The sequence below is a fragment of the Marmota monax genome, unplaced genomic scaffold, assembly GCF_021218885.2.
Source record: "Marmota monax isolate L192 unplaced genomic scaffold, Marmota_monax_Labrador192_F-V1.1 WCK01_AAM20220418_F8-fsc00167, whole genome shotgun sequence".
In the NCBI taxonomy this organism is placed as follows: Eukaryota; Metazoa; Chordata; class Mammalia; order Rodentia; family Sciuridae; genus Marmota; species Marmota monax.
Genome location: NW_026694116.1, coordinates 2243422 through 2270000, shown reverse-complemented (window position 1 = coordinate 2270000; position 26579 = coordinate 2243422). Strand labels below are relative to the sequence as shown.

At 55.7% G+C, this 26579-nt stretch overlaps 1 long non-coding RNA gene across 2 annotated transcripts in view; it reads right to left on the bottom strand.

The window, feature by feature from the left end:
• LOC124107525 (uncharacterized) overlaps nt 1-10832 on the bottom strand; it is a 20144-nt gene extending 9312 nt beyond the window's left edge. For both annotated transcript variants that reach the window (XR_009228743.1, XR_006856448.2), the window contains exon 1: nt 10713-10832. This is a non-coding gene — a long non-coding RNA (uncharacterized LOC124107525). The remainder of the gene's footprint in view (nt 1-10712) is intronic.
• Nucleotides 10833-26579: the final 15747 nt, after the last annotated feature.

The following is a 26579-nucleotide window of genomic DNA, read 5'->3' as shown; positions in this document are numbered from 1 at the left end:
GTGGGGCCCACTCCCAGAGCTCTCGGGACACCAGTCAAGGTGGACTTCGCTGTGGAGGACCACTGGCCAGGGCAAGGCAGGGGCTCATGTGTTTCTCAGCTGTGGCTGGTCCATCCTGGGAGGCAAGAATCGCCCCTGGGGGTCAGATGAAGAAGAAAGGAGGGAGACAGGACCGCAGAGTGAAATGATAGCTCTCGAAGAGCTGTCCCCGAAGCCCGGGACTGCTGCGAGTGCACGCAGAGACCGTGGCCCGGCCGCCGCCTGTCAGCTCCTTGCGCCATTTGGAGCTGGCGTCCTGGAAACGTATCAAACGAGCTTCTCTGTGTTTCTGATCTGGCTTTTGGGAATGATCCCCAGCCGGACGCGCACGGCCAGCCATTAGCACTTCAGATGCCTCCCAGCCAAGCCCAGGGTTTGATTCCCCTCCTCAGGGCCTGGAGGCAGCAAAGGCTGGACGGGCACCTGAAGGCACCTGGGAGCCCTGGTGGGGCCAATGCACACACATCCTAGGGCAGAGCACCCCTCGGGACGGGCCTGACTTGTCCTGCGGCCACTCGCTCCTCCTGTCACCATCACAGTCCTGGAGGACCACTCAACAGCAGCCCAATGCAGAGACTGAGGCCCAGAGAGGACCTGCCCTTCCCCCAGGCTGTATGCCCAAAGCAGCAGCTCCTCGGCCCTGGGCACCCTCTACAAAGACACTTGCTCCTATTTGCAACCCCAGGTGGCCAACAGTGTCCACCTGTGCATCCCCTCCTCTGCCCCCAGGCCGCCTGTGTCCAGTGTCCTTGTCAACACTGATGAGTGTTGAGCTCAGGGCACTTGTTGCTGCTGGGCCTCAGGAAAGCCCTCCCCACCCTCTCTGCTGCCCCCCAGGCTTGCTCAGCTGCCGCAGTCTGGCTGGGCACAATCAGGAGCCACTTGTCAAAAGAAACTAACTTTATTTTTAGAACCACACACGACAAACAAAATAGTCTCTCAGGAAAAACCCTCAGAGCCTCAACTGCCACCACCGGCTTTCCACAAGCCTCTCTCTCCCACCCAAGCTTCTCTCCACCTCCCCCAATCCTCCTGCTCTTGAGGCCGATTGGCTGGGTCACGTGGGCGGAGCCAAAAAAGTCCCCCAATGAGCAGCTCCGTGGTCTGAAAGGGCAGGGAAACAGTCCAATGAGCATCACCGCAGAGGAGCCAATCAGCTAGATGTTGCTGGGGCCGAGGAGCCAATCAGCTAGATGTTGCTGGGGCTGCTGTGAGCCAATCATCAGCCGGCAGCTGGAAGTTTGCTGGCAGCTGGAAGTTTGCTGGGGCCCCTCAGGCTGTGGCTCTCAACATCTCCCCCTCTCTGTTTAAACAACAAGCATGTGGCTTAAGGACCGTGCCTGTTAGGCAGTCCAATTCAACATATGGTCCTTACCCGTCATCGGATGAACTGACCTCTAGGCGTCAGCCTCCTGTCTTAGGTTGGTACCACTGCAATTGGATCATACCCGTCACTGACTACCGGTCCAGCATACAGCCATACTTGTGGATAGGCCTTTGCACCTGTGGGGGGGTGAGGTTCTTTGCCTCACCTCTGTTGGCCCCCAAATTTTAGACCATCACTAGTAGAGGAGGATGCAAAATGCCATGACATTAAGCCAATTGAGGGCTCCTTTGAAAAATTGTACCACCGGTGACATCATCAGCAAAAATACCCCAACACTACCATAAGTCGCTGCACCAACAGATAGTTCACAATGCATACAGGTGAGCTCACAATGTGTCCAGGCAAGTTCTGCAAGCAGTTCAGTGATGGCTATTGTAGAAGCTGTAGATTGGTTTTATCTTTGACTTCACCAGCACTGGGATGAAGATAGGAATTCTGGCAATAATGGCTAAAGAAAAAATTATGTAACATTACAGAAGGCACTAAAAGAAAACAATTTTCTTAACAATTTACATTGTCTTCACCGGCACTGGGATGAAGATAGGAATTCTGGCAATAATGGCTAAAGAAAAAATTACGTAACATTACAGAAGGCACTAAAAGAAAACAATTTTCTTAACAATTTACATTGTCTTTAAGAGAATTATTAAATATAATGAAAAGGAAAGGTGAAAGTAAACAAACAGATCCGTTAACCTTCTTTTTTGTTTACATATTAAAACAATCCTCAACAGTTGTTTACCCAATTTAAATTAAACCATATAAATCACGTGAAAAAAAATATTTGGATCCATTTTATCATGAGCGCTCATCATATATGATATATGGACATACGTACATTCAAACATATAACACAAAACACAAGTGTGCACACATAATATAATACATACAACACATAACATTATAGTAAAGGCCTTATAACTTTTTACAGGTGAAATCTCCATTGCAATGTTTAAAAACTCTATAGTCAAAAAATAGAACTGATCAGCAAAACATTAACCTAGGTCTGTATGAGCTCAAAAAACAAAATAGAACTTCATGATATGGCAAAGGGCAATAATAAAATAGATATTGAAAAAAGCATCCTGGTTCTGTTGCAGATGTAAGAATAGCCAAACTGGAGTTTTGGATATCAGTTGTTATGGATTTGAGCCAAATCATCTTCTTTTTGGTCTGTAGAAATCGCTTTAGTTAATCTTTCTGGAATCCAAATCGGCTGCTGTTTCCCTGTGGAAACACATAAACAGACCCCCGACTCCAGACAATCACTGGGTCAGGACCTTGGTTAATCTCTCTGGAATCCAAATCGGCTGCTGTTCTCCCTGTGGAAACACACAAACAGACCCCCGACTCCAGACAATTACTGGGTCAGGACCTTTCCATTGTCCTGTTAGAATATCCTTCCAAAGTACCTTGGGCTTATGTACATTTTTTGGACACATATGCCTTTCCGCAGCACTAAGTCCTGATGAATCCAAATTTAAAAAGTTTAGAGTAAAAAGGGTTATTTTAAGTTTATCTTTGGGGAATATATACCCCTTCCCAATTCCTTCTTTTTGCTTTAATAAGTACATTTTAATAGTTTGATGAGCTCTTTCAACTATGCCTTGTCCCTGTGGATTGTATGGGATTCCTGTTATATGAGTAATGCCAAATGTTGAGCAAAATTGTTTAAAAGAGGTAGAAGTATAACCAGGGGCATTATCTGTTTTTAACTGTTTTGGAACACCCACAGTGGCAAAATTTTGTAAGCAATGAGCTATAACATCTTTAGTTTTTTCTCCGGCATGAAGGGAGCCCATCAAAAATCCAGAAGAAGTATCAACTGTAACATGCAAATATTTTAATTTTCCAAATTCTGGCAAGTGTGTGACGTCCATCTGCCAAATATGGTTAGGTATCAATCCTCTAGGATTGACTCCAAGATTAACTTGTGGTAAAAAGGTCACACAATTTTGACATTGTTTTATTATTTGTCTAGCTTGTTCCTTAGTTATTTTAAAACACTTTTGTAAAGTATTAGCATTGACATGGAACTTTTTATGAAAATTTATAGCTTCTTCTAGTGTAGAGAAAATATGTATGTCATGTGTAGTTTTATCTGCTAAATCATTGCCCAAACTAAGGGCTCCAGGCAATCCTGTATGTGCCCTGATATGTCCTATAAAGAATGGATCTTTTCTGTCCCAGATTAGACTTTGTATAGTGGAAAGCAAAGAGAAAACAGTAGAAGAAGGGGAAATCCTACCAGCATCTTCAAGAGATACTATAGCATTAACTACATACTGACTATCAGAAAATAAATTAAATACAGAATCTTTAAACATCACAAAAGCTTGTAAAACTGCATTAAGCTCTACCTTTTGAGCTGATTGTTTGGGTACTAAAAATGTAAAAGTTTGATCAGGGGTAACTACTGCTGCTGTACCATTATTTGACCCATCAGTGAATATATTTGGAGCATTCATGATAGGTGTTTTTCTTGTCATTTTTGGAAAAATTACAGGATGCAATGACCAAAAAGACAATAAAGGATTAGATGGTAAGTGGTTATCAAATGAAACATTAGATTTACACATGATTATTGCCCAAGTATTTAACTCATTAGCTAACTCATCAATTTGATTCATAGTATATGGAGTAATAATTTTATTGGGAGAAATTCCAAACACTCCCTTTGCTGCTTTTATTCCTTTGAGTATTAATTGTCCTACAGCCTCAGGATACCTAGTAAGAATAGTGTTAGGAGAATAAGATAAATGTATCCATAATAATGGACCTTCTTGCCAAAATACTCCTGTAGGAATATTTTTTGTTGGTAGTACAATAAATAATAAAGGCAAACTTATATCAATTCTATCCAAATGCATATTTTCCATATATGTTTCAATGATTTTTAATGCCTTTCTTGCTTCAGGCGTTAACATTCGGGGTGAATTTGGATCTGATGGACCTTTTAGGATATCAAATAAAGGTCCCAACTCTCCTGTTGGTATACCTAAATAAGGCCTTATCCAATTTATGTCTCCTAATAACTTTTGAAAGTCATTAAGTGATTTGAGTTGATCTACTCGTATTTGAATTTTTGGTGGACGGACCATGGTTGAGGATAATAGAACTCCTAAATAATTAATTGGAAAATTTAATTGTACTTTATCTATTGCTATCTCTAGATTATAATTTTTTAATAAGTTTGTAAGTGTGGCATAACATTCTAGCAATGTGTTTTTATCTTTGTGTGCTAATAATACATCATCCATATAGTGAAATATTTGTAGTTCAGGATTTTGATTTCTAAGTGGCTGGATTACTTTGTTAACATAAATTTGACACATAGTTGGGCTGTTAGCCATCCCTTGAGGGAGTACTTTCCATTCATATCTCTGATCAGGACCTTCATGATTCAGTGCAGGGATAGTAAATGCAAAACGTGGACTATCCTCAGGATGAATTGGAATTGAAAAAAAACAATCTTTAATATCTATAACTAAAACATACCAGGTTTTTGGCAAAGCAGACAACTGAGGAATCCCTGATTGAGCAGGTCCCATAATAACCATCTCATTATTAATGGCTCTTAAATCTTGCAATAATCTCCATTTACCAGATTTCTTTTTGATGACAAAAATGGGAGTATTATGGGGAGATACAGAAGGTTGTATATGTCCTTCTGCTAATTGTTGTTTGACCAGGTCATGGGCTGCTTGTATCTTTTCTTTAGTCAGGGGCCACTGAGGAACCCATACTGGTCTTTCTGATTTCCAAGTAATTTTTATTGTCTCAGTGGCCCTTTCTGAAAATCCAACCCATGTCTGTCTGTTCCTTGATCTATTTGTATTGGTGCTGCTATACCTTGTTCTTGTTTTTATAATCTTTTTCCTTTCCTAAAACCTTGTCTAGTCATAATAGTGGGTGCATTTTGGTTGATGTTATTTGTTAATGTCAAACCTAATTGATCTAGGACATCTCGTCCCCATAAATTTACGGGAAGATGATCCAATACATATGGCTGTATAGTTCCTTCACATCCTTCAGGATCCTTCCAATCTAATACCATTGCACTTCTATGGGGATTAGTCGCCACTCCTAGGCCTCGAAGCGTTTGAGTGGCTTGTTGTAATGGCCAATGTTTTGGCCATTCTTGACGAGAGATGATGCTAAGGTCTGCACCTGTATCCAGTAGCCCATTAAATTCATGTCCTTGAATATTTAGTTTTAGCATGGGGCGAGAATCTAAATTTAAAGAAAGCATAGCCCAATCTACACCTGTGGAGCCTAATCCCTTGGAACCTCTTTCTACAGTACGACTGGAAAATTTATCATGTAGGCTGGGTATTATTAGTAACTGTGCTATTCTATCTCCTGGTGAAATTACTGATATACCCTTTGGAGAACTGGCTATAATTTTTATTTCACCTTCATAATCGGGATCAATTACCCCAGGACTTATCATAAGTCCTTTTAGAGTAGAAGAGCTGCGTCCCAATAATAAGCCTACTGTTCCTTTGGGAAGAGGTCCTTTCACCCCTGTGGGAATGATTTGAACTCCCATCTCTGGAGTTAGTACTGCTCTGGCGGAGGCGCAGATGTCCAACCCTGCGCTCCCTCTGGTTTGAAAACCTCTTGTTGTTTAAACAGAGAGGGGGAGATGTTGAGAGCCACAACCAACAGCGCCACCTCCATATGCTGGGGCCCCTCAGGCTGTGGCTCTCAACATCTCCCCCTCTCTGTTTAAACAACAAGCATGTGGCTTAGGGACCGTGCCTGTTAGGCAGTCCAATTCAACATATGGTCCTTACCCGTCATCGGATGAACTGACCTCTAGGCGTCAGCCTCCTGTCTTAGGTTGGTACCACTGCAATTGGATCATACCCGTCACTGACTACCGGTCCAGCATACAGCCATACTTGTGGATAGGCCTTTGCACCTGTGGGGGGGTGAGGTTCTTTGCCTCACCTCTGTTGGCCCCCAAATTTTAGACCATCACTAGTAGAGGAGGATGCAAAATGCCATGACATTAAGCCAATTGAGGGCTCCTTTGAAAAATTGTACCACCGGTGACATCATCAGCAAAAATACCCCAACACTACCATAAGTCGCTGCACCAACAGATAGTTCACAATGCATACAGGTGAGCTCACAATGTGTCCAGGCAAGTTCTGCAAGCAGTTCAGTGATGGCTATTGTAGAAGCTGTAGATTGGTTTTATCTTTGACTTCACCAGCACTGGGATGAAGATAGGAATTCTGGCAATAATGGCTAAAGAAAAAATTATGTAACATTACAGAAGGCACTAAAAGAAAACAATTTTCTTAACAATTTACATTGTCTTCACCGGCACTGGGATGAAGATAGGAATTCTGGCAATAATGGCTAAAGAAAAAATTACGTAACATTACAGAAGGCACTAAAAGAAAACAATTTTCTTAACAATTTACATTGTCTTTAAGAGAATTATTAAATATAATGAAAAGGAAAGGTGAAAGTAAACAAACAGATCCGTTAACCTTCTTTTTTGTTTACATATTAAAACAATCCTCAACAGTTGTTTACCCAATTTAAATTAAACCATATAAATCACGTGAAAAAAAATATTTGGATCCATTTTATCATGAGCGCTCATCATATATGATATATGGACATACGTACATTCAAACATATAACACAAAACACAAGTGTGCACACATAATATAATACATACAACACATAACATTATAGTAAAGGCCTTATAACTTTTTACAGGTGAAATCTCCATTGCAATGTTTAAAAACTCTATAGTCAAAAAATAGAACTGATCAGCAAAACATTAACCTAGGTCTGTATGAGCTCAAAAAACAAAATAGAACTTCATGATATGGCAAAGGGCAATAATAAAATAGATATTGAAAAAAGCATCCTGGTTCTGTTGCAGATGTAAGAATAGCCAAACTGGAGTTTTGGATATCAGTTGTTATGGATTTGAGCCAAATCATCTTCTTTTTGGTCTGTAGAAATCGCTTTAGTTAATCTTTCTGGAATCCAAATCGGCTGCTGTTTTCCCTGTGGAAACACATAAACAGACCCCCGACTCCAGACAATCACTGGGTCAGGACCTTGGTTAATCTCTCTGGAATCCAAATCGGCTGCTGTTCTCCCTGTGGAAACACACAAACAGACCCCCGACTGTGTCCGCCACCTCAGTGTCCGCCTGCAGTGGGCATCCACAGCTACGGCACAGAGCCTGGAAGCTCAGCCCGCATAAGGAGCAGCAGCTCAGAAATGCCCAGAAGGCCCAAGGCACATTGAGGGCCATTGTCCAGGCTATGGGGGACAGGAAATGTTCATGGTGCTGCCCTCAGGACGCCAGTCCCTGTTTGCACATGGCCCATCAGGCTAGGGGAATGGGGGGGCATTTCCTGACTGACCTCTCTCTCACTGCAGGCCTCGTAACCACTCAACCAGCTGGGTCACTGTGGCCGTGGGTGGACTGGGCATCTCTGCTGTCTTGATGACATCGGGCACAGGAGAGTGGGCTTCAGGGGCACTCCAAGGTTGGGGGCTCCCGTGGTCCTTGCATTACTCGCAAGGAACCCACTTAACTATCAGAGAGAACCAGGTCTGTGCAGGAGTTAAATTGGTAACAGCAGATTCTGACCAGAGACAGTTGCAGTGGGGCAAAGAGACCCCCAAATAGAACAGGGCTCAACTTCCAATGCAAAAATCCATCGGGCTTACAGCCAAGGAGCGTTTGCCCATGGAAAACCATTAAGAGAAAGCCAAACCCACCTCCAGGCCTCTTGCAGGATGGCCAGGGTGACCACACACTGCTTGAGAGCAGAGACGCCTGAGGGACACCAGCTCTGGTAGGTGGTCAGACACTGAGGTGGAGGCCTAAGTGGACGCAGTAAGTTCTTGCTAAAATTGGGCTCTCAAGGACAGCACCACCTGCCGAGCTCAGTAAACAATGGGTCCAGAAGGGAGCCTGTCCCAGCCTAGCATAAGGAGGTGGACTTGGGGTCTCATGGGACTCCAAGAGGGCTGCCCTGCAGCCTCAGGACCAGGGGGACCTGCAGCCTCAGCTCCAGGAAGCTGAGTCCTTTGGTCAGGGGAGTGGGGGCCAGCACAGGACCTTCCAGCTGTGAAGCTGCGCTCAGTAGTGTGGGGTCAGATTTTCCCACCTCTTGTCAGCAGTCACGGGAGTAAGGGGGCTTCATGGTTACGGGGTGCTCCCACAGGGTCCTGTGTTGGGAGAAGCTGGCAGTGAAGGTGCCCCGGGGGGTTCTACAGGGAAGGAAAGTCATACTTCCAGAGAGGCCTCTGGCACAGAGAATTGACCGGTCTTCCCATCAGCACTGTCAGCTCAAGACATCACTCACTATTTCAGGCCACCTCCGGCCCTTGGGCAGAAGTCCTGCTCTCCCAAACTTCCTTTGGTGGCATGTTCCTGGGCTGCCAGAGAGAGCAGCATGGGTCCTGGGTGTGTGGGAGCGATGTCCAGGGACTTGTGACATTCTGTTCACAGGTGCTCACAGGACTGCACCCGAGTGTGCATGCACACACACGCAGGCAGACAATGTGATCACAGCAGGCAGACCTGCGCACTCAGTGTGGAGCACTTCACACAGGCACCCGGCATGTGCATGCTCACGTGTGGTTTCACAACATGTACGTGCACCCAAACACACTAACACGTGTGATCACATAGACCATGCACGCCTGCACAGTGGGCCTACGTGTTTGCTACATGCATGAACACACACACATGTACGTGTTCATGTACGCACACTCTCTTCCCTGAAACTAAGCCACCCGTGACTAGCTTCACCCTGGGGGAGGTGAGGCTTGCTTCACCTTCTGCCCTGGTCCAGATAGAAAGCTCCAGAAAACCAGCCCTCCCTGAAGTCCAGGGAGGCTCTCGAGGTCTCGCCTTCTGCTGCTGGACCAGTGCCTGGCAGACGGGGCTGTTTGATCCCAGGAACAACCATCTGGCCTTGGCGAGAGGAAGAGCTATTTGATCAATCTTTGATCAATCAGTGTGTCCAGCAGGCCGGTAAGGTCTTGATGAGGTCTGTCCAGGAGGACCCCAGAGGCCCACGACACCGTGATCAAAGGCAGCACTTAGTGGGCTGGCAGCCTTGCAAGCCCGCCTGGCCTCGAGTTAGAGAGTCCCTGCTTCCTCCCCTGTGCACAGGAACACAGGTGCACGGAGGGCTCCCCGCTGCTAATCACCCGCAGGCAATGTGTGAGGAAGATGACCTCAGTAAGGATGATGGACATAAAGGGACCCCAGCCACACATGCACTCTGCTCCCCGGGACCTGGTGTCCCCTTGTGTGTCAGATGACAAATAGAGACATTCAGGGCAGAGCCAGGTTACCTGCAGGGGAGTCTGGGAAAGAGGTTCTGGGGCTTCCCCTGGGGAAGAGGGACATCTAGATGGGAGCCTCCAACCCACTGAAAGTGTGGGAGTCACAGCAGAAGATACCAGCCATGGCCTGTCACAGCCACTGTCCCCACCGACAGGTCCTGCTCCCTGCAGAGGTGCCACAGAGCTGAGTCCAAACTCTGGGAGCACCTGTGCCAAGTGCCACTGCTCTGAGCCTGCTATAAGCCCATGATTCTGAGTGACAGCCTTCTGCCCTCTGTGACCCATCGTCACATCCTCCTAAGTGTGAACAGGAGAGGAGGTTGTCATGTGCAGAGGGCAGAGGCCACAGCCCTCGGGTATCCCTGCCCCCATCCACGCCTGCATCAGTCCCACGGGGCCAGGCACTGAGCATACTGCAGGTCACTCTTGGCCCTGGACGTGCAGAGCTGCGGGTCCTCAGCTCCCCTGGGTCCCCAGGAGCTGTTCCTGGCTCCTGGATAATCAATTCCTCAGCTGGTCAGCCCCAAGAGCTCTTTGCACCGCTCCCCTGGGGGCATGAGGAGTCTGCACTGGACACTGTGCCCTGGGCCAGCATCCCTCCTGCAGGTGGAAGACCTCCAAGCAGCAATGCCCAGAGTCAGAGTGGCAGCAAGAAGGTGACCCAGAGCCATTCCATCCCTCTCCCTACTTCATAGGGGAGCGGCCTGAGTATGGGGCGAGGACCACCTGCTGACTCCTGTGTGAGCTGGCCAATCGTCCATCACTGTGGCGGAATGCCTGCTGTGATCAACCCCAAAAGAGGCACGTTTCCTTGGGCTCACGGTTTGGGAGGTTTTAGTCCATGTTGCCTGGACCCATTGCTCTGGGCCTGTGACAACCCAGCACGCCGTGGAGAGGTGTCGGAGGAGCAGAGGAAGAAGCTGGACGCAGTGGCACCCACCTGTCATCCCAGCTGCTCGGGAGGCGGAGGCAGGAGAATTTACCAGTTCGAGGCCAGCCTCAGCAACTTAGCCAGACCCTTTCTCGTGGCTCAGTGAGGCCCTGGTCTCCATCCCCAGCACTGCCCAAAATAAATAAATAAAAATAAGAAAGTTTGTTTTTAAAAAGAAAAGAAAAGGAGAGAGAGAGAGAGAGAGAGAGAGAGAGAGAGAGAGAGAGAGAGAGAGAAGGGCTGGACAGGGTCTGTGTGCCCGACATCCCCTTCCCACCAGGCCCACCTCCTAAGGGTCCCCCGACCTCCAGGTCGGTGACAGAGCAGGTGGCTGCAAACCTTCAACACATGGCCTCTGAGGACACTCAAGATTGGAAGTATGGCACCCTGGCACAGGGTCTCACCCTCATGTGAGGCTGGTGCCCAGCACCCGCCCTGCTCTCCACAAGACCATCACTGCTCCTGGGTGACCAGGACTTTGAGAACTGGCCCATCTCCTCATGCCTGTCACGAAGGGAGTCCCTCCTGGGAGTGCCACTGTGCTGTCACCACCCATGAGGTAGGATGGTGTTGGCAGACATGGGGCAGGTGAGGGGCAAAGCCAGACCACAGCAGCTCCTGGGGAGGACAGCAAGGTACCCGCAGGAGACAGCCGCCTCGGCCACAGGGCTAGACGGCCACGGAGGACTTGCCCCTGGGGGTGGCTCTGTCGGCAGTGGAGGAGGAGGCCTCCCCTGCTTTGTAGGCTCCAGTCTCCAAAGACAGAAGCTGTGAATGAGCCCACCCTGGGCCACGCGCGGCTTCCCGTTAGGGTGGTGGGGTCGACGCTCCAGGCCACGGGCATGCCCGACTGCATGGTGGCTAAATGACAGAGCAGTCTACGCCTGTCTCAGCCACTCATGCAGGAGCCGCGCACGGTGTCCTCTGGTCACAGAGGGGTCATGGAGGAAAGGAAGAGTATCCTGAGCAGGAAAGCGCCATGGAGGCTGAGCTGCCCCTGCCGGGCAGAGCACAGGGAGCATAGCCCAGCCTGCGTCGGGAAGGGCATGGGGCCTTGGAGGACAGCCATGTCCCTGGGCCACCAACACTTTCCTTCCCGCAGGCACGGATGCCAGGACTGGGGTGGGGACTTGGTTCCTGCTGAGCCACCACGGTCAGTGGACTCGCACCTCAGGTCCCCACTGTGACTGCTCCTTACTCCCCCCAACCCTGCCCGTCCCTGTTCCTGGCGAGCTGTGGCCTACGGCTCTATAGGGACCAATTCCCACGCGGCTCGGCACTGCTGGCCCAGACCAACGAATCCATCTAGCTCCTACGGGCAGAAGGGGGTCATTAGAGGACCTTGGGTGGCCTGAGGCATTTCCAGGATGTCGGGAGGAGCAGGGTGGGGGTCTCCCAGGAAGCCACCCTGCAGGTGCCTGGCACCTGTGGCTCCACCTGCCCTGGGGGGAGATCAGGCTCTGCACCTGCCCACTGCTTCCCTTGCTCCTCCTGCACCCAAGACAAAGGGGCCTCTGGGAGCAGATCACACACTGCACCCAGCCACAGGGAACCCTGGTCATCGTTTTATTACATTTCACCTGGAGAAAGCAGAGCTCAAAGTGGGAGAGGCCAGGGTGCCACGGATTGTGCAGATGAAGCCATGTAAACCCCACGCCAGCCGACACCGGGCCCCTGACCTGGGCAGCCCAGCAGGCTCAGGGCTCAGCTGGCACACAGGCCCGGGCTTCAGCCTGGAGCCAGCTGTGGGCAGCACCTATCCACACAGGCTGTCCCTGTCTTGGTCTCTGCTGCCGGAGCTTCCACAGCAGACAGAACGGCCACTCTGTGTGTGGGACTCAGCCCCGTGGAGGAACTCAGGCCAGGGGAAACCTGGGGAGAAGCCCCTCTCAGCCCCTGGGGCTGTCACCTCCCAGGGCTTGCCCACCACCTGGGCTTCCAGCCCAACGAGAGGGTTGATCCTGAGCAAAGGAAGCCCCCGGCCCCGGGCCTGGGAGATAGCCCGTCCAGCTCTGAGGACTCACAGTGGCCTGTCACCTCCCCTCCCGCCGGCCATCTCCTCACTGACTTGCCCCATGCCGTGGGGCCTGGGAAGACCCCAGAGAAAGCCCAGAAGTGCCCACAGGGAAAGATCATGCCCGTGCGTCCCCCCGGCTCTGCTCCCACTTCCTCCTGGTCTCTCTGCTCCTCTTCAGAGTCAGACCCCCTGGGGGCCGAGTCTGCGGCAGCTCAGGTTCAGGCCTGGCCACCCACCTCCTGACCTCAGGGCCGGCGTGTCCCCCGCCACAGCCACCAGGGCCAGTCTCTGCTGTGTGCCTGAGCCAGCTGGCGCCCTGCCCCCACCTCGCCTCCTCTGGCCTCCCCTTCCTGCTCTGTGTCCCCTACACGCCCCCTGTCCTCCCTCCCTCCTCTCAGACTCCCAGGCCCTCAGCCCTTTGCCAGAGCCTCTCCGCGCCGCAGGTGGGGTGCCCTCTGACCAGGTCCCGCTGGACTCTAGCTTTCACCAGCCCCATGGGGGAACAGTTTCTCTTTGGAGCTTGGTGGCGGTGGACCCTCCCTGGGTGGGGCTGGCTTTGGACTTTCCTCTGTCCTTGAGACAAGGACGCGTAAGTAAGGAGGGGCATGAGGCCAGGTGAGGCCAGGAGTCCCCAGAGGGCAGGGACAGGAGCCAGCCATAGGTGACTGGGCTCTGCATGCTGGGGACCCTCCAGGAACCTTGTAGAACTTTGTGCCCAAATTGCCCCAAGGAGGGGCAGGGGGTGCTTGTCAGCAGGCCCCATGTCCCCTTGGTTGATGGAGACCAGTCACCCTGTCCCCAAGCCCTGCTGGCTCCTGGGGCCCTGAGCAGAGATGCTGGAGGCAGACAGCATGAGCCTGGGCAGGCCTGGGGGTGGGTGAGGGCCCAGCACTGTCCACTGTCCCCCTCCCTGGCCCTCTGTCCAGGAGCCACTTCCCTGGCTCCCCGTGTCTGTGAAGGCCAAGGTGGCCCCTCTGTCCCTGGCCTGCTGTGAGCACCCCATGGGTCCATCCCCTCTTTCTTCTCAGTTCCTGGCTTCTGTCTGGGTCCCCTCCTCTTCCTGTCCCCAGGTACCTGGGCCATGGGGTCCTCCTGGTCCCCTTCCACTGGCCCACCATAGAATCACCCCTCAGCCCACAGCTTCCTCTCTGCCCAACTCCCTGCCCTCTCACCTCCCCGAGGACACCCGCTCCCAATCCAAAGCTCCCGCCTGATGCCCAGGCCAAGCCTGAATCCCCAGTGGGCCCAACAGACCTCCTACTCTGGCCTTGGGCCTCCCCTGTGCGTCCCCACAGTGGATGGCTCGCCCTCCCCTCAGGCGTCCTTGCAGCTCTGAGCACTCTCTTCCTTCCTCTCTGGCCCTCACTGTCCCCCAGCCCTGCCTCCCAGCTCTGGGTCCACCCACTCCCGTCCCCAGCTCCTGCCCTAGCCCAGCCCTTCACCCTTACCTGCACAGCCAGCCCGGAACCCCTCCGCTTCCCCTTTATCTCATCATGTTCTTGACATTCAGCTGCTCAAAGCATGTTCTCAGAGACTCTGTCCCGATGACCGCCTCAAGGTCACTGTCTCCAGCTCGCACTAGTTGACTTTGCAAGACGGTGATGACTGGCAGTGGCTTTCCCTTTATCAGCTGCCCCTCTGCCCACACACAGGCCAGCGCAGAGGATCCCTGTGAGCAGGCATCTGGGAGATCCCACGTCCTGTTCTCGCTGGACCCCACGCCCAGCCCAGGGCCCAGCATGCAGAAGCTGCCAACACAGGCCAAGAACAGACTCGAGGCTGGGTCTGGGGTATCCTGGCTCCCCGCCCCAGCACCGCCACTGGACAGTGCCCGGAGCCCCACGCCGCGGTGGGCATGTATCTGCTATCCCTCTGACGGGCCAGCGGGCACAGGGGTAGCACGGGGAACTGAGAGACTCCCTGGGAGGGGAGAGCCTTGGCCCAGCCCGGGGCTCCCTCGGCCCCTCTGCCCCCATCAACCTAGGGCTGCTGTAGCCGGTGGGCTCTGTGGGAGGCCCTCCCCATGAGCACTGTCCCCCTGGACAGCCTGTGCCCCATCTCCTCCACGAAGCTCCCGGACCAGGAGAGCCAGCTCCAGCACAGGGCCACCCAGGCCTCCACAGGACAGCCTGAGGCCTGCAGGGCTCCCGCAAGTCCCCGCTCGCTGGGGTGGCTCTGAGTCTCTATGGGCTCATTGCCAGCTCTGGTGCCCGTCTGTGTGTCCCCGGGGTCTGTGCGCCTGTCTCTGCGTAACCGTCTGCCTCTCCGCGTCCCCGTGAAGCACAGGCAGAGGGGTGTTCTGCTTCCCTGGACGTCTGCCTGACCGATCTTTAAGCATCTCAGCAGGCGAACGTGCCTCTCCTGCGAGTCGCCCATGGCCCCAGGCGGCATGCTGGCCCCCCGGGGGGCTCTGGGAGGCACCGGTAGCCCACGTCCTCAGTGAAGCCTGGGTCATCAGTGGCCCAACTCCCTGAATGAAATCGCCCCTAGATGACCTCACTGTAGGGCTGCTGCGCACGCAGGCCTGAGGTGGGGAGGAGCCTCGGCTCGGGGAGCTCCCACCTGGTCAGCCACGCAGCATGACCCGTGGCTGAGACAGGAGGGGAGACACAGGTGTCTTCTGGGACCTTGAAAGGCCCGGGGGAGCTATGCCACCCCTGGGGACATTGCAGCTGAAGCCTGGGGTCTGGCCTGTCCTGGGCCTCCTGAGCAGCAGGACGGCAGAGCATGCTGCTGAGGACTTGGTGCAGGATGTGGGGACCCTGCTGTCATAAACCTCCACAGAGGCTTCCAGGAGCCCACCCCGCCAAAGGATGGCCCTACTGGCCACGGGAAGGGCAACTACTCCTGCTCCCTGCCTCGGAGCCCCCAGCATGGCTGCCACCATCCGCAGCCCAATGAGTGGGGCACCCTGGAACAGGGCCGAGTTCTGGGGCAGCCTGGACACGGCCCCCTGGACACAGGAGGTAGACCTGAGTCAGTAGATCATCGAGTCCTGAGAAGAGGAGAAACCAGGTGCACAAGCAGCCACAGAAGGACAGGAAGGAAGGGTTAGGGGCCCCAGTTGGGCTGGGCCTGGCTGGGGGGTGGCAGGTGTGATCGCAATCTAGAAGGGACTAGACTGTGGTTAACTCATGGAGGAGAAGGGGAGGTGAGGACAGAGTGGGGAGATCTAGAGACGCTGCCTGAAGACGTGCACGATGGGCCACCCGCTAGGTGGAGCCCTCGGGAGCTAGCAGGAGCCGGGAGAGGCAGGCGGGCCTCCGGGAACCTCGGGAGGCAGAGGCCGGGACAGCTGGGACTCAGATGCCCACCTCCAGAACCCGAGGGAGCATACTCCAGTCACTCTGCACAGCCCACTGTGTGGCCAGGGGCTGCAGTGGCATGGGAAGGTACTGCCCTGCCCTTCCCCACGGCCGCCGCCCAGGGCTGTGGGCATGGAGGATCAGGAGCCACAGTCAAGGCTGGGCTGGGCCAGGGGAGCAGCCACGGCCCCGCACTCTGCCCTGCCTAGTTGGCACAGTGCTCTCTGCAGCCCCTCCCACAGGCCACCAGCTCCAGGCCTCCGCTGGCTGTCCTCTCCTGGGCCATCAGCCCGTCGCGGCACACGGGGTGTACACTCGGGCGAGCCGCCAGCCAGGGGCAGGAGCTGAGCCTCTCGCTGCTGGCCATCAGACACGGTCCTTCCATGCGTCTCTGTCAGGTGTAGACGTGAGTGTGCACACCCTGAAGCGAGGCCCCCTGGCCTCCAAACACAAGCACCCCAGGTGATTCCATGACTCCACCTCGCCAACCAATCCAAAGACCAAATACACTGGAGACCCAATTGACAGGCTTATCTTGAGGACACCGAGGCAATGGGTGGTCCTCAGTGGGCTCCAGCATGCCACCTGTCTGCTCCTCAGCTGCTGGAGGGCCCCCACCCACCATTGGTCAGGTGTCACACGGTTTCTCCTCGTCAGCCTCCCCTTCCCCACAGGTCCAGGAGGCTGATGGCCATGGGAACCTACAGATGGCCATGCTCCGCAGCTGCTCCCCAGACCCCGGCTCCCTCCACACACAGGCAGACTCAGGCATGTACACACAAGCACACAGGTATGCACACACACACGTATGTACAAACACGTGTGTGTATGAGTAAGTGTGTGCAAACACAGACACACACTTGTGCACATACAGGTGTACACGTGGGCACACTATGGTACTCATGCATAGACCTCCCACCTCCAGTCTTCACCAGGCTCACACCTGGAGCACAGGCAGCCCTGGGGTCTGCAGAGTCGGGCACTTTGCCGGACAGGCCCCAACATGAGGGCAAGAGGGGAGCGCCTCTCACATGCTGGAGCCAGGACTTCTGGCCTGTCCTACTGAGAGGAGGACCAGGGCCCTCACTCCTCGAGTCCCCTGCAGAGCCTCAAGTCTTTCCTTCTTCCAGAGCCACCTCCTTCCACTGGTGACTCTCCCAGTCCTGTCCATGGTCCCCTGCCTCTTCCTGGAAGCCTCCCCTGGTTGCTCCAGGCCGCCCAGAGCTGGCTCAGCATCTCTCCTGCTGACCGGGTGCCTTGGCCTCCTGGCCTTGCAACGCATGGCCCGGGCACGTCTCTCAGCACGGGGAGGGGCTCCTTCTCCTGGCCTGGCCTCTTCGTAGCCCGCCCAGCCTGGGACGGTGTACAAGTCAGGACTACACACACTGCTGTGGGAGCCGCTGACTGGCAGGCTCCCCTGCTCACAGCACCGCCCGAGACCGCTGCTGACCAGAACACAGAAGGGCACGCGGGTCTGTGGCAGACCTCACCGGACACCACCTTTGCAGGACGGGCAGTCTGGCAGGGCGTCCCTGTGCGGAGGCCACCGTGCCTTCACGCGCTGACACCTGAGCGGCAAAGCCTCTGGCAGCCTCTGGCAGGGTTACTGCCTCCTCACTCCTGTCAGACTGGCCACTCCCTGCCCCTCGTCCATGCCTGGCCACAGGACCCCAGGGACCTACTTTATGGACAGAGAGGCTGAGGTCCTCCGGTCACTGGCATGCTCTTGGCCTTGGTAGAGAATGACCTGAAACCCAGATCCCTGGGATCCCTGGCTCTGTCCCGGGCCTTTCCGCGCCCTGTTGGGCCCGGCGGCCAGCAATCAGAGGGACTGACATTCTTCGCCTGCACATCTTGGCTCTGAAAGCCCATCTCCATCTCTGCCCTGAGGTCTCCTGACTCTGAGAGGCAGCGTCTGTGACCCAGGAGGCCGCTGCTCCTCCAGGGCTGCTCAGAGGGGAAGCATCCCATCTGGGGCCTAGGCCTCCGAGCTTCCAGAGCCCGTCCCTGCCCTGCCCGGAAGCCGCCTGCTGGAGGCCCTGCCTGCGGAGGCCAGGAATCATTCACACCCTCCCTCAGGCTGGGGCCGTGTCCAGGGACATCAGGCCCAACCAGGTTCTTCCTCCCCATGACCTGCCTCCCTGGCTCAGACCCCGGGGTCACCAAGGGCACCGTGACGGTCAATAGACTCCATTGGCAGGGTGCCCAGCTGGGCTTCAGCGATGATGACCAAGCAGGCAGTCGTGACATGATCCCAGCCAGGACTAACTCAAGAAAAATGGCCTTGCCTTTGGGTGAGAGAACACGGCCTCCGTGAGGGTCTGGTCGCCAACGCACTCCCATCACCCCTCTGGGTCCTCCAGCCAGGGGTGGGCTGTGTGGCCAGGTGGGGTCGGTGACCAGAGTTACCACGTCCTGAGGTTGAGCTTGCTCTGGGAAGATGGCTCAGAGCTGCAGCCTTTCATCTGCCCGGGGCTCCAGGGAGGCAGGAGGAGCCCCAGGGAAGAGGAGGGGCCCCAGGGACAGAGGAGGGGCCCCAGGGAGGCAGGAGGAGCCCCAGGGAGGAAGGAGGAGCCCCAGGGACAGAGGAGGGGCCCCAGGGACAGAGGAGGGGCCCCAGGGAGGCAGGAGGAGCCCCAGGGAGAAGGAGGGCCCCAGGGACAGAGGAGGGGCCCCAGGGAGCAGGAGGGGCCCCAGGGATGAAGGAGGGGCCCCAGGGAGGAGGGAGGGGCCCAGGGACAGAGGAGGGGCCCCAGGGACAGAGGAGGGGCCCCAGGGAGGAAGGAGGAGCCCCAGGAACGGAGGAGGGTCCCCAGGGACAGAGGAGGGGCCCCAGGGAGCAGGAGGGGACCCAGGGATGAAGGAGGAGCCCCAGGAACGGAGGAGGGGCCCCAGGGACAGAGGAGGGGCCCCAGGGAGGAAGGAGGAGCCCCAGGAACGGAGGAGGGGCCCCAGGAACGGAGGAGGGGCCCCCTTGCGATTTCAGACCGACTGGATCCTGGTGGCAGACACAGAGGGGCAGGTGTCAGTGGAGACCTAAGGAGAAAAACACAGCCTGGGTCCTTAGTGTGCCTCCCGTCCCCTCCTCCCTCTGGTAGGAGCCAGTCCCCACCTCCCTGAAATAAATATTTCACCTGAAGCAAGTGTGCAGCTGGCGCCAGCCGCACAGCCCCACTCGGGAGCGGCCCAGCCGAGTCCCGCTCCAGCAACCAGGAAGGACGAATCTCCTTAAATACAGCAATGTTTGTTTTTAATTATTGAATTAAGTACCCACATCTTTGCCCAACTCCCCTGTGCTCAGGGGAAGTTAGCGCTAAAGTGAATCGTAAAGACGGCGGAGCCTGTGTTTCTGGGGTGGACTTGCCTTGAGGACTGGCCCCCTTCCCTGACCTTGGTCTCGGGGCTCTGCGGTCAGCACCTGGGCTCAGCTCTGTGACCCAGGCTGCAGGGCACGGTCATCCCTGCACAGCATCCAGGGACCAGGGGGATTTCTTGGGGTGGCCAAAGAGAGCCAGGCTCTGGGCAGCCCTGAGGAAGCAGACCCCTGACGGTCTCGAGGGCAGAGCCTCAGGGACACGCGAAGCCAGAGTCACTCTAGGGAGAGATGAGGGGCAGTCTCCCATCCCACGTCCTCCACACGCTGCGGGGCAGCAGGTCTCACATGGGCAGGAACAAACTCACTGACCTTCCCCTCCACAGTGTTCACCCTGAATGGCCCGCAGTGGGCACGTCCCCTCCCCACGGGGGCTGGGCAAGCTGGCCTTCTTCCTCTCACCCCATGGCATTTCCTAGGAGGGTTGGGAGCCCTGGCTGCCCCGCGGTCTCTGACCAGCAGACAGAGAAGGGGAGGGACAGTCAGCTCTGCCTCTGAGACAGAGGGGCAGCAGGAGGGATTTCATGTGACACCAGCAGACAGCAGGAAAGAGCCAGGTCAGGGTGGGAAACCAGAAGGTCCATCTGTAGGCTCACAATGGACCCCCAAAACCAGGAAAGAGATGGGGCAGATGCCTCCAACAGAGACCAGCAGAGCCTGGACAGAGCTCCCGGGTGAGGACGGAGTTGAGGGGGCCCAAGGACAGGCAGCTGATCATCCAAGGACATGGGCAGAGCCCTTCCCAGCAGCCTGCGGGGGGTGGGCGCACCTCCCAACACCAGCCGTCACTCTCTGGTGACTCTTCCCGCCTATTGGTCACTGTTGGTCACGTAGGCATGAGAAGAAAGGAACCCCACAATGTGTAGAGGGGCAGGACCCCCACTCCCTGGGCACCAGCTCTGTGGTCCCCTTCTCTCCAAGGGCTCCCCCTACCCCCACCCCACCCCCATCTTTTAAATAAATTTCACTTTTTTCCGTGTTTCTTGGGTGTTGATCTTCAATCCAATTCTGATACTCAAGACTGTTGTCACCGGGACACAGGACAGGAGCTGGCTCAGAGGGCGGCTGGCCCCGGGGGATGACCGGGAGCAAGGCCTGGCGCTGGGAACGTGGCGGGGATGGTACCGACATCCAGGTGGTGAGCGCCCAGAGCTTCCTACTCCTGCCACCTGGGCCCTGAGGCTGGGCCCTGCTCTCGAGCCTTCCAAGACCTCAGGGTGGCTTCCCAGCAGGAGCTCTGCACCTCCAGAGTCTGTGTGTCTGTCCCCGGGAAAACAGCCCTAAATCCCTGCCAATCTCTGTGTCCTTCGCCCCGTGCCTGGACAGAGAAATGTCCAGACCAGGGTTTCCCGGGGGCTACCTGGCAGGTCTGGAGGCGTTCTTGCTTGAGGCCGGGGCTGCAGGAAACACCTTAAGGATGTGCAGGATGGTCCCAAGAGGGAGTTTCCAACCCCCAACATCAGCGCCTTGGCCAACCAGAGGAAGGCTGGCTATGGACCCAGGAAGGATGGGCCCTGCCCCAGACTCAGGCACAAGAGGGTGGCACATGTCCTCAGGCCCAGAGGCTCCTGCCCCTCTGCTGGCTCCTGCAAGCCAGGATCCCTGTGCAGAGGCCACTTCTTCCTGGGCACCTTGCTCATTGTCTCTGTGGGCAGCAAGGCCCACCTGTAACTGAAGGCAGCTGGCTGACCAAGCCGAGCAGCCCAGGGCCCAGCAGCTCACCTGACGGTTGTGTGCTCCCTGGGCAGTGCCTGGGGACCACATGCTCTGACTGCATGATGTCTTCCGCTGTCTTACCAACACCCATGCCCCTCACACAGGCAGACACACACACAGGTTCATACACACACGGCACACAAGGCACGCTGCACACGTGCTGCAATACACACACAGAGCACACACACACAACAAAGCTTGCACACGTGCTCTCATACGCACTCGTATGGATGCCATGTACTGTGTCCCTGGGTTCCTGCACACACAGGAAAGTCCCCGTGTGCACGCATAGACACACATATTACACACACGTGCCCACACGTGCCTAGATGTGGTTCACGAATGCAAAGCACCCAAGCATGCACAGGCACCCCACTCACCCCAACATGGGCACACATGCACACAACACCCACATGCCTCACACCAAAGTGCACAGTGCGCATGGCCACCAGGCGCCTGAGCACACCTGTCACATCCATTGCTCTGAAGTCCCTCCCTCCCTCCCACCCGCTGCCTAGTTCATGCGGCTGCTGAACACAAACCTTCCCAGTTAAGATGTCTTGCTCTGCAGCCTCCCTGGGCCCTCCCTGGGGGCTCCCAGGCTCCGCCAAGCTGTGGCCTTCCACTGCGCTCCCTGCTGCCCGGCCCTCCTCGGTCCTTTCATCCCTCACATCCTGGCTGAGCAACGTGGCGTCCACTCCCTTCCAAGGCTGAGGTTTTACAGGAATACACCACAGAAGCGAGCATTCGCACCCAGGCCGAGGGAGCTGCCTGGGGACCCAGTGCTCTCCTCGCAGGGTGGCGCGTGCTGCCCACTGCCGGGAAACCTCCCACACTGGTTCTGCTTGATTTCTGGGTTTTGCTCAAAGACTTCTTTCCTATTATAGTTGCTCCTTGGGGCATTTTTGCCCAAAGTGACGGACCTCTTTATGATCATGTGATGATAAGACTTGCTGGAATTTGTGCGGCCAGCCCCTCGACTCCTGCCAGCCTCGGGGAGAGCAACTCCAGGTTGAGGAAGTTCTACAGGCGTCAGAGGTCACCCAGTGCTGGCCTTCTTTCTAAGGCTGGGCAGGGCTCACTGCAGTAAGTGCCTCCTGAGCCTCACCGCAGTCTCTCCTGCTGTAGGACCTGCCCTTGTCCTCTCTGTTGAGAAATAGTCCACTTGGCGGGCCTCCCTTTTCTGCTCATAGAGGGTAGGAGCTTGGCTTCCAGGAGGACCAAGAGAAAGTTCACCTCCAGGGAGTCAGAGTCCCGCCTCCAAGAGACCCAGACCTGGACCCCAAGCTCAAGAGGTTCCCCAGGTCCTCTCAGCTCCCCTCCCCACCCCCTGACACCCTGCAGGACTCTGCACTGTCCTCCCCTGCTGAGAACATGCACACTCCTCTCTGACTGTGGGCCTTCTTTTTCCTCCCAGCTCTGAGCTTAGGAAAGAAAAAACTCCAAAATATGAATTATGTATTGGAAATTCAGGCAGAGCCATCACGGGCGATAAATAATTCCCAAGTACAGACACATTAGTTAGCTGTACAATCCACTTACAGGCCAACAACTGTCTTATTAGCAACAGGCCGAGCAGAAACCTCTAATGTGCAGCTTCAGGAGACACCGAGCCCTGCAGGCGTCCCACGAGCCACACTCCTGGGCCCGCGAGTCCACCGCTCGGGCTGGGAGCTCCCGCTCTGAGGCAGGTGGAAGCCTGGAAGAACATTCCTCGCTGAGGGCTGAGAGCGGCTGGTCTAATGCGGCGGCATCTCCTGGCTTGCAAAGGGACAGTTCCACACAGCTCGGGAACATTCTTAATGAACAGATAATAATTCTAGTGGAATTAGCACCTAAGCCATTTGCAACTCTGCTGGACGCCCTTACGTGCTTTGGGACATTTTACTCTCTGGGCTGTTGGTGTCCTTGACCCAGTGACATATTGGCGGAGTGATGATGATGGAAACACCTGGAAAAAGTGTGTGCTGAGTCAGGGTCAGCCTTGACCCAGAGCCTTCTTAGATAATTCCAAGTTACGGGCATGTCACCAGGGATCGAGGTGACTGGGGGTGCTCTCTCGAACGCCCTCTCTCTCCTTGCGAGAGTCCCTACGTCCCCATCGCCCACGGTGGTGGCATCGCCTCTTGGTTTCCTGGTACAAGGCACATGTCATCAGCAGGTCCCATCACCCTACCTTCTGCATGGCTTTTTGTGCCAGGCACGGAGCTCCTGACGTGACTCATCCTCTTAAATCTCCAACTGTGACACAAGGACTATCATCCTCACCCCCATTTTGCCCAGGAACAAGAAGGTGAGGGGCCTCAGCCTCTGGACGATCTGATCCCATTCTGCTGCGGGGTCAGCTGAGTGGCATCGTCGCCCCAGTTTACTGGTGAGGAACCTGAGTCACAGCAGAGGGGTCTCCTGTCCCAACTCCCCCGCCAGGGTGCAGAGCCAGGGGAGACTCAGGTCCCCGGCCTCCAAGGCACGAGCAGTCTGCCAGCTGCTCTGGGCCACCAGATTCATCTTGTGGGCGACAGGGTGGCTGGGGACCTTCCTCAGGACCAGGCTCTTTCCTCTTCCCTGCAGAGAGCTCCTCCTTTCACTCCAAAAGGTGGCTGCTGGCCCTCGGCAGGGCCTTGTGAGGAGCACGAGGACCCTGGACAGCTGGGGTCTTGCTGCCACATCTCAGGACCAGGCCCGCTCACCCTCCCCTGCACCTGGGCTCCCGCAGCCCTCGGTGGCCCTGATTTGTCACACCCTCCTCATTGCCTGTCCTCCCTGCCTGTGGATGGCAGAGCCCTGCTCCCTCTGGCGCCCCGGCTGGAGGCTGGGCCCCCGCACACCTTCCTTTCTCGGAGGCTCGGTGGCGCTCTGCTGGGATCCAAGCTTGCTCTGCAATTTAATGCCTTAAAAGCTCCAGCTTTCTCTCTGGGTCAATTTTCTTCCAACAAAATATTAAAATTAAGCTTTGAAAGCCTGCCGCCGTGGCCTGGGCCGCAGACCGGGCAGCAGAGCCCCAGCTCTGCGTCACTCTGGCTTAAATATTTAAAGAGATGCTGGGTAGCAGAGGGCTCTCAGGGAGCCTGGGGCTGGAGGGCGGTGGGGTGCCGAGAGGGACGTCTGAAGCCTTGTCGGATGTGGGCAGGAGCCATCTGGCAGGCACTGCCTGGGACCCCAGGGTGGCTCCTACAACGGTCCTGAGGACCAGCAGCAGCGACAGAGTGACGCTGCCTCTGCTGGCCACCTGCCCGGGGCCCTGGAGGCGGCCCACGCCAGAGCTGCGCCTACAGATGGGAAACCACCCAGAGAGGCCGAGCGAGAGCCTGGACCACGATCCGGGCACTGCCCTGTGCACCTTGGGTTTTGCTCTAGCGTTTTCTTCTTGTTCGATCCCCAGGCGGCTCCGCTAGAAGGAGCATGGTCCTCGCAGCCCCAGCCCGTCATTTCCCAGAGGGGAGAAGGAGGCTGGGCGGGTCCGAGGTCACCCAGGTAGGTGGGGTGGGAAGAGCAAGTGTGTCTGTCAATCCATTCACCACTCAGCTGCTCATCTCATGGACATGCAGGGCATGCAGGGACCTGGGGTTATCCAGTGGGTGAGTGACCGCGTGTCCGCTGGGCCAAGCAAGCACAGCACTGGACACGGCAGGACCTTAAGGTGGGCGTGAGGTAGGACAGGAGAGACAAGAAAGGGGCGGGAAGGAGACACATGGGAAGGACAGAGAGTAGGATTTTAACTCAGAAGTTCTGCCTTGTTTTCAGGGCCGGCCACCCCTGAGCCTGTCCCACTTCCAGGTCTCTCACTCCCAAATTCCTGCGAAATATGTAGCTCTACAACGCACTGCTGATGAACGCCCAGTGAGCTGATGAGGCAGAGAGAACTGTCCAGCTCAGAAGATGGGTACTGCGTCAGCCCAAGCATGCTCCACTGACCAGGCCACCAGAACCCGTCTTGAGATCACAGTGACCCGTCTGATGTCACTCCCACGCAGCTGTGTATGCCCTCTCCTCCCCAGGTCTGGAGAGGAGAGCCCGGCCCCCCACAGCGTGCCTCCCCTCTGGAGCTGGCCGTGTCCCCTGAGATGTAGGTCTGCCTTCCTGAGCCAACCTCTGTCAGGGCCTCTGACTGGCGTGTGCTGAAATTCCTTTCTGTCAAGCACCCAGGAGGCACGCTGGCCCTAAGTCGGTTTCTCCTTCCGTCTGGCGACTCCTGGACCCTCCTTTGGAGACACCTCTCCTCCTGAGACAGGCAGACCCTGGATCCTGATCCCACAGAGCGGAGCGGGAAAGACAGCCTACAACCTGGTGGGGGCAGGTGCTGGACTCGACTGCTGTCCCACTAGAGGGGTCTGTCTCTGAGCCCAGGGGACGGATCTGGTGGAGGGCCGGGCTTGTGTGCAGGAAGCAGCTCAGCGACATCACTGAGCTCCTGACTCCTGTGCACGTCCATGGAGACTGCTCATGCCCGGATCTTCTGGCCCAGCCTGGGGCCACTGTCCCTACCCTTGGCTGGGTTTCTGGGATCGAGGAGGGCACGCCGTGTGTTTTCCTGCCCTCCTTTCCTCCGAGGACTCCACACGGGCTCAGGGGAAGGTCACAGCACCTGGCCAGAGCCAGCGCTGCAGGGAGGGGACGACACAGCACCTGGCCAGAGCCAGCACTGGCAGGAAGGGGACATCACAGCACATGGTTAGAGTGCCAGTGCTGGCAGGAAGGGGACGTCACAGCAGCTGGTCAGAGCCAGCACTGCAGGAAGGGGACGTCACAGCACCTGGTCAGAGCCAGCACTGCAGGAAGGGGACGTCACAGCAGCTGGTCAGAGCCAGCACTGCAGGAAGGGGACGTCACAGCACTAGTCAGAGCCAGCGATGGAGGAAGGGGACGTCACAGCACTAGTCAGAGCCAGCGCTGCAGGAAGGGGACGTCACAGCACCTGGTCAGAGCCAGCACTGCAGGAAGGGGACGTCACAGCACCTGGTCAGAGCCAGCGATGGAGGAAGGGGACGTCACAGCACCTGGTCAGAGCCAGCGATGGAGGAAGGGGACGTCACAGCACTAGTCAGAGCCAGCGCTGCAGGAAGGGGACGTCACAGCACTAGTCAGAGCCAGCGCTGCAGGAAGGGGACGTCACAGCAGCTGGTCAGAGCCAGCGATGGAGGAAGGGGACGTCACGGCACCTGGTCAGAGCCAGCACTGCAGGAAGGGGACGTCACGGCACCTGGTCAGAGCCAGCACTGCAGGAAGGGGACGTCACAGCACTAGTCAGAGCCAGCGCTGCAGGAAGGGGACGTCACAGCACTAGTCAGAGCCAGCGCTGCAGGAAGGGGACGTCACAGCAGCTGGTCAGAGCCAGCACTGCAGGAAGGGGACGTCACAGCACCTGGTCAGAGCCAGCACTGCAGGAAGGGGACGTCACAGCACTAGTCAGAGCCAGCACTGCAGGAAGGGGACGTCACAGCACTAGTCAGAGCCAGCGCTGCAGG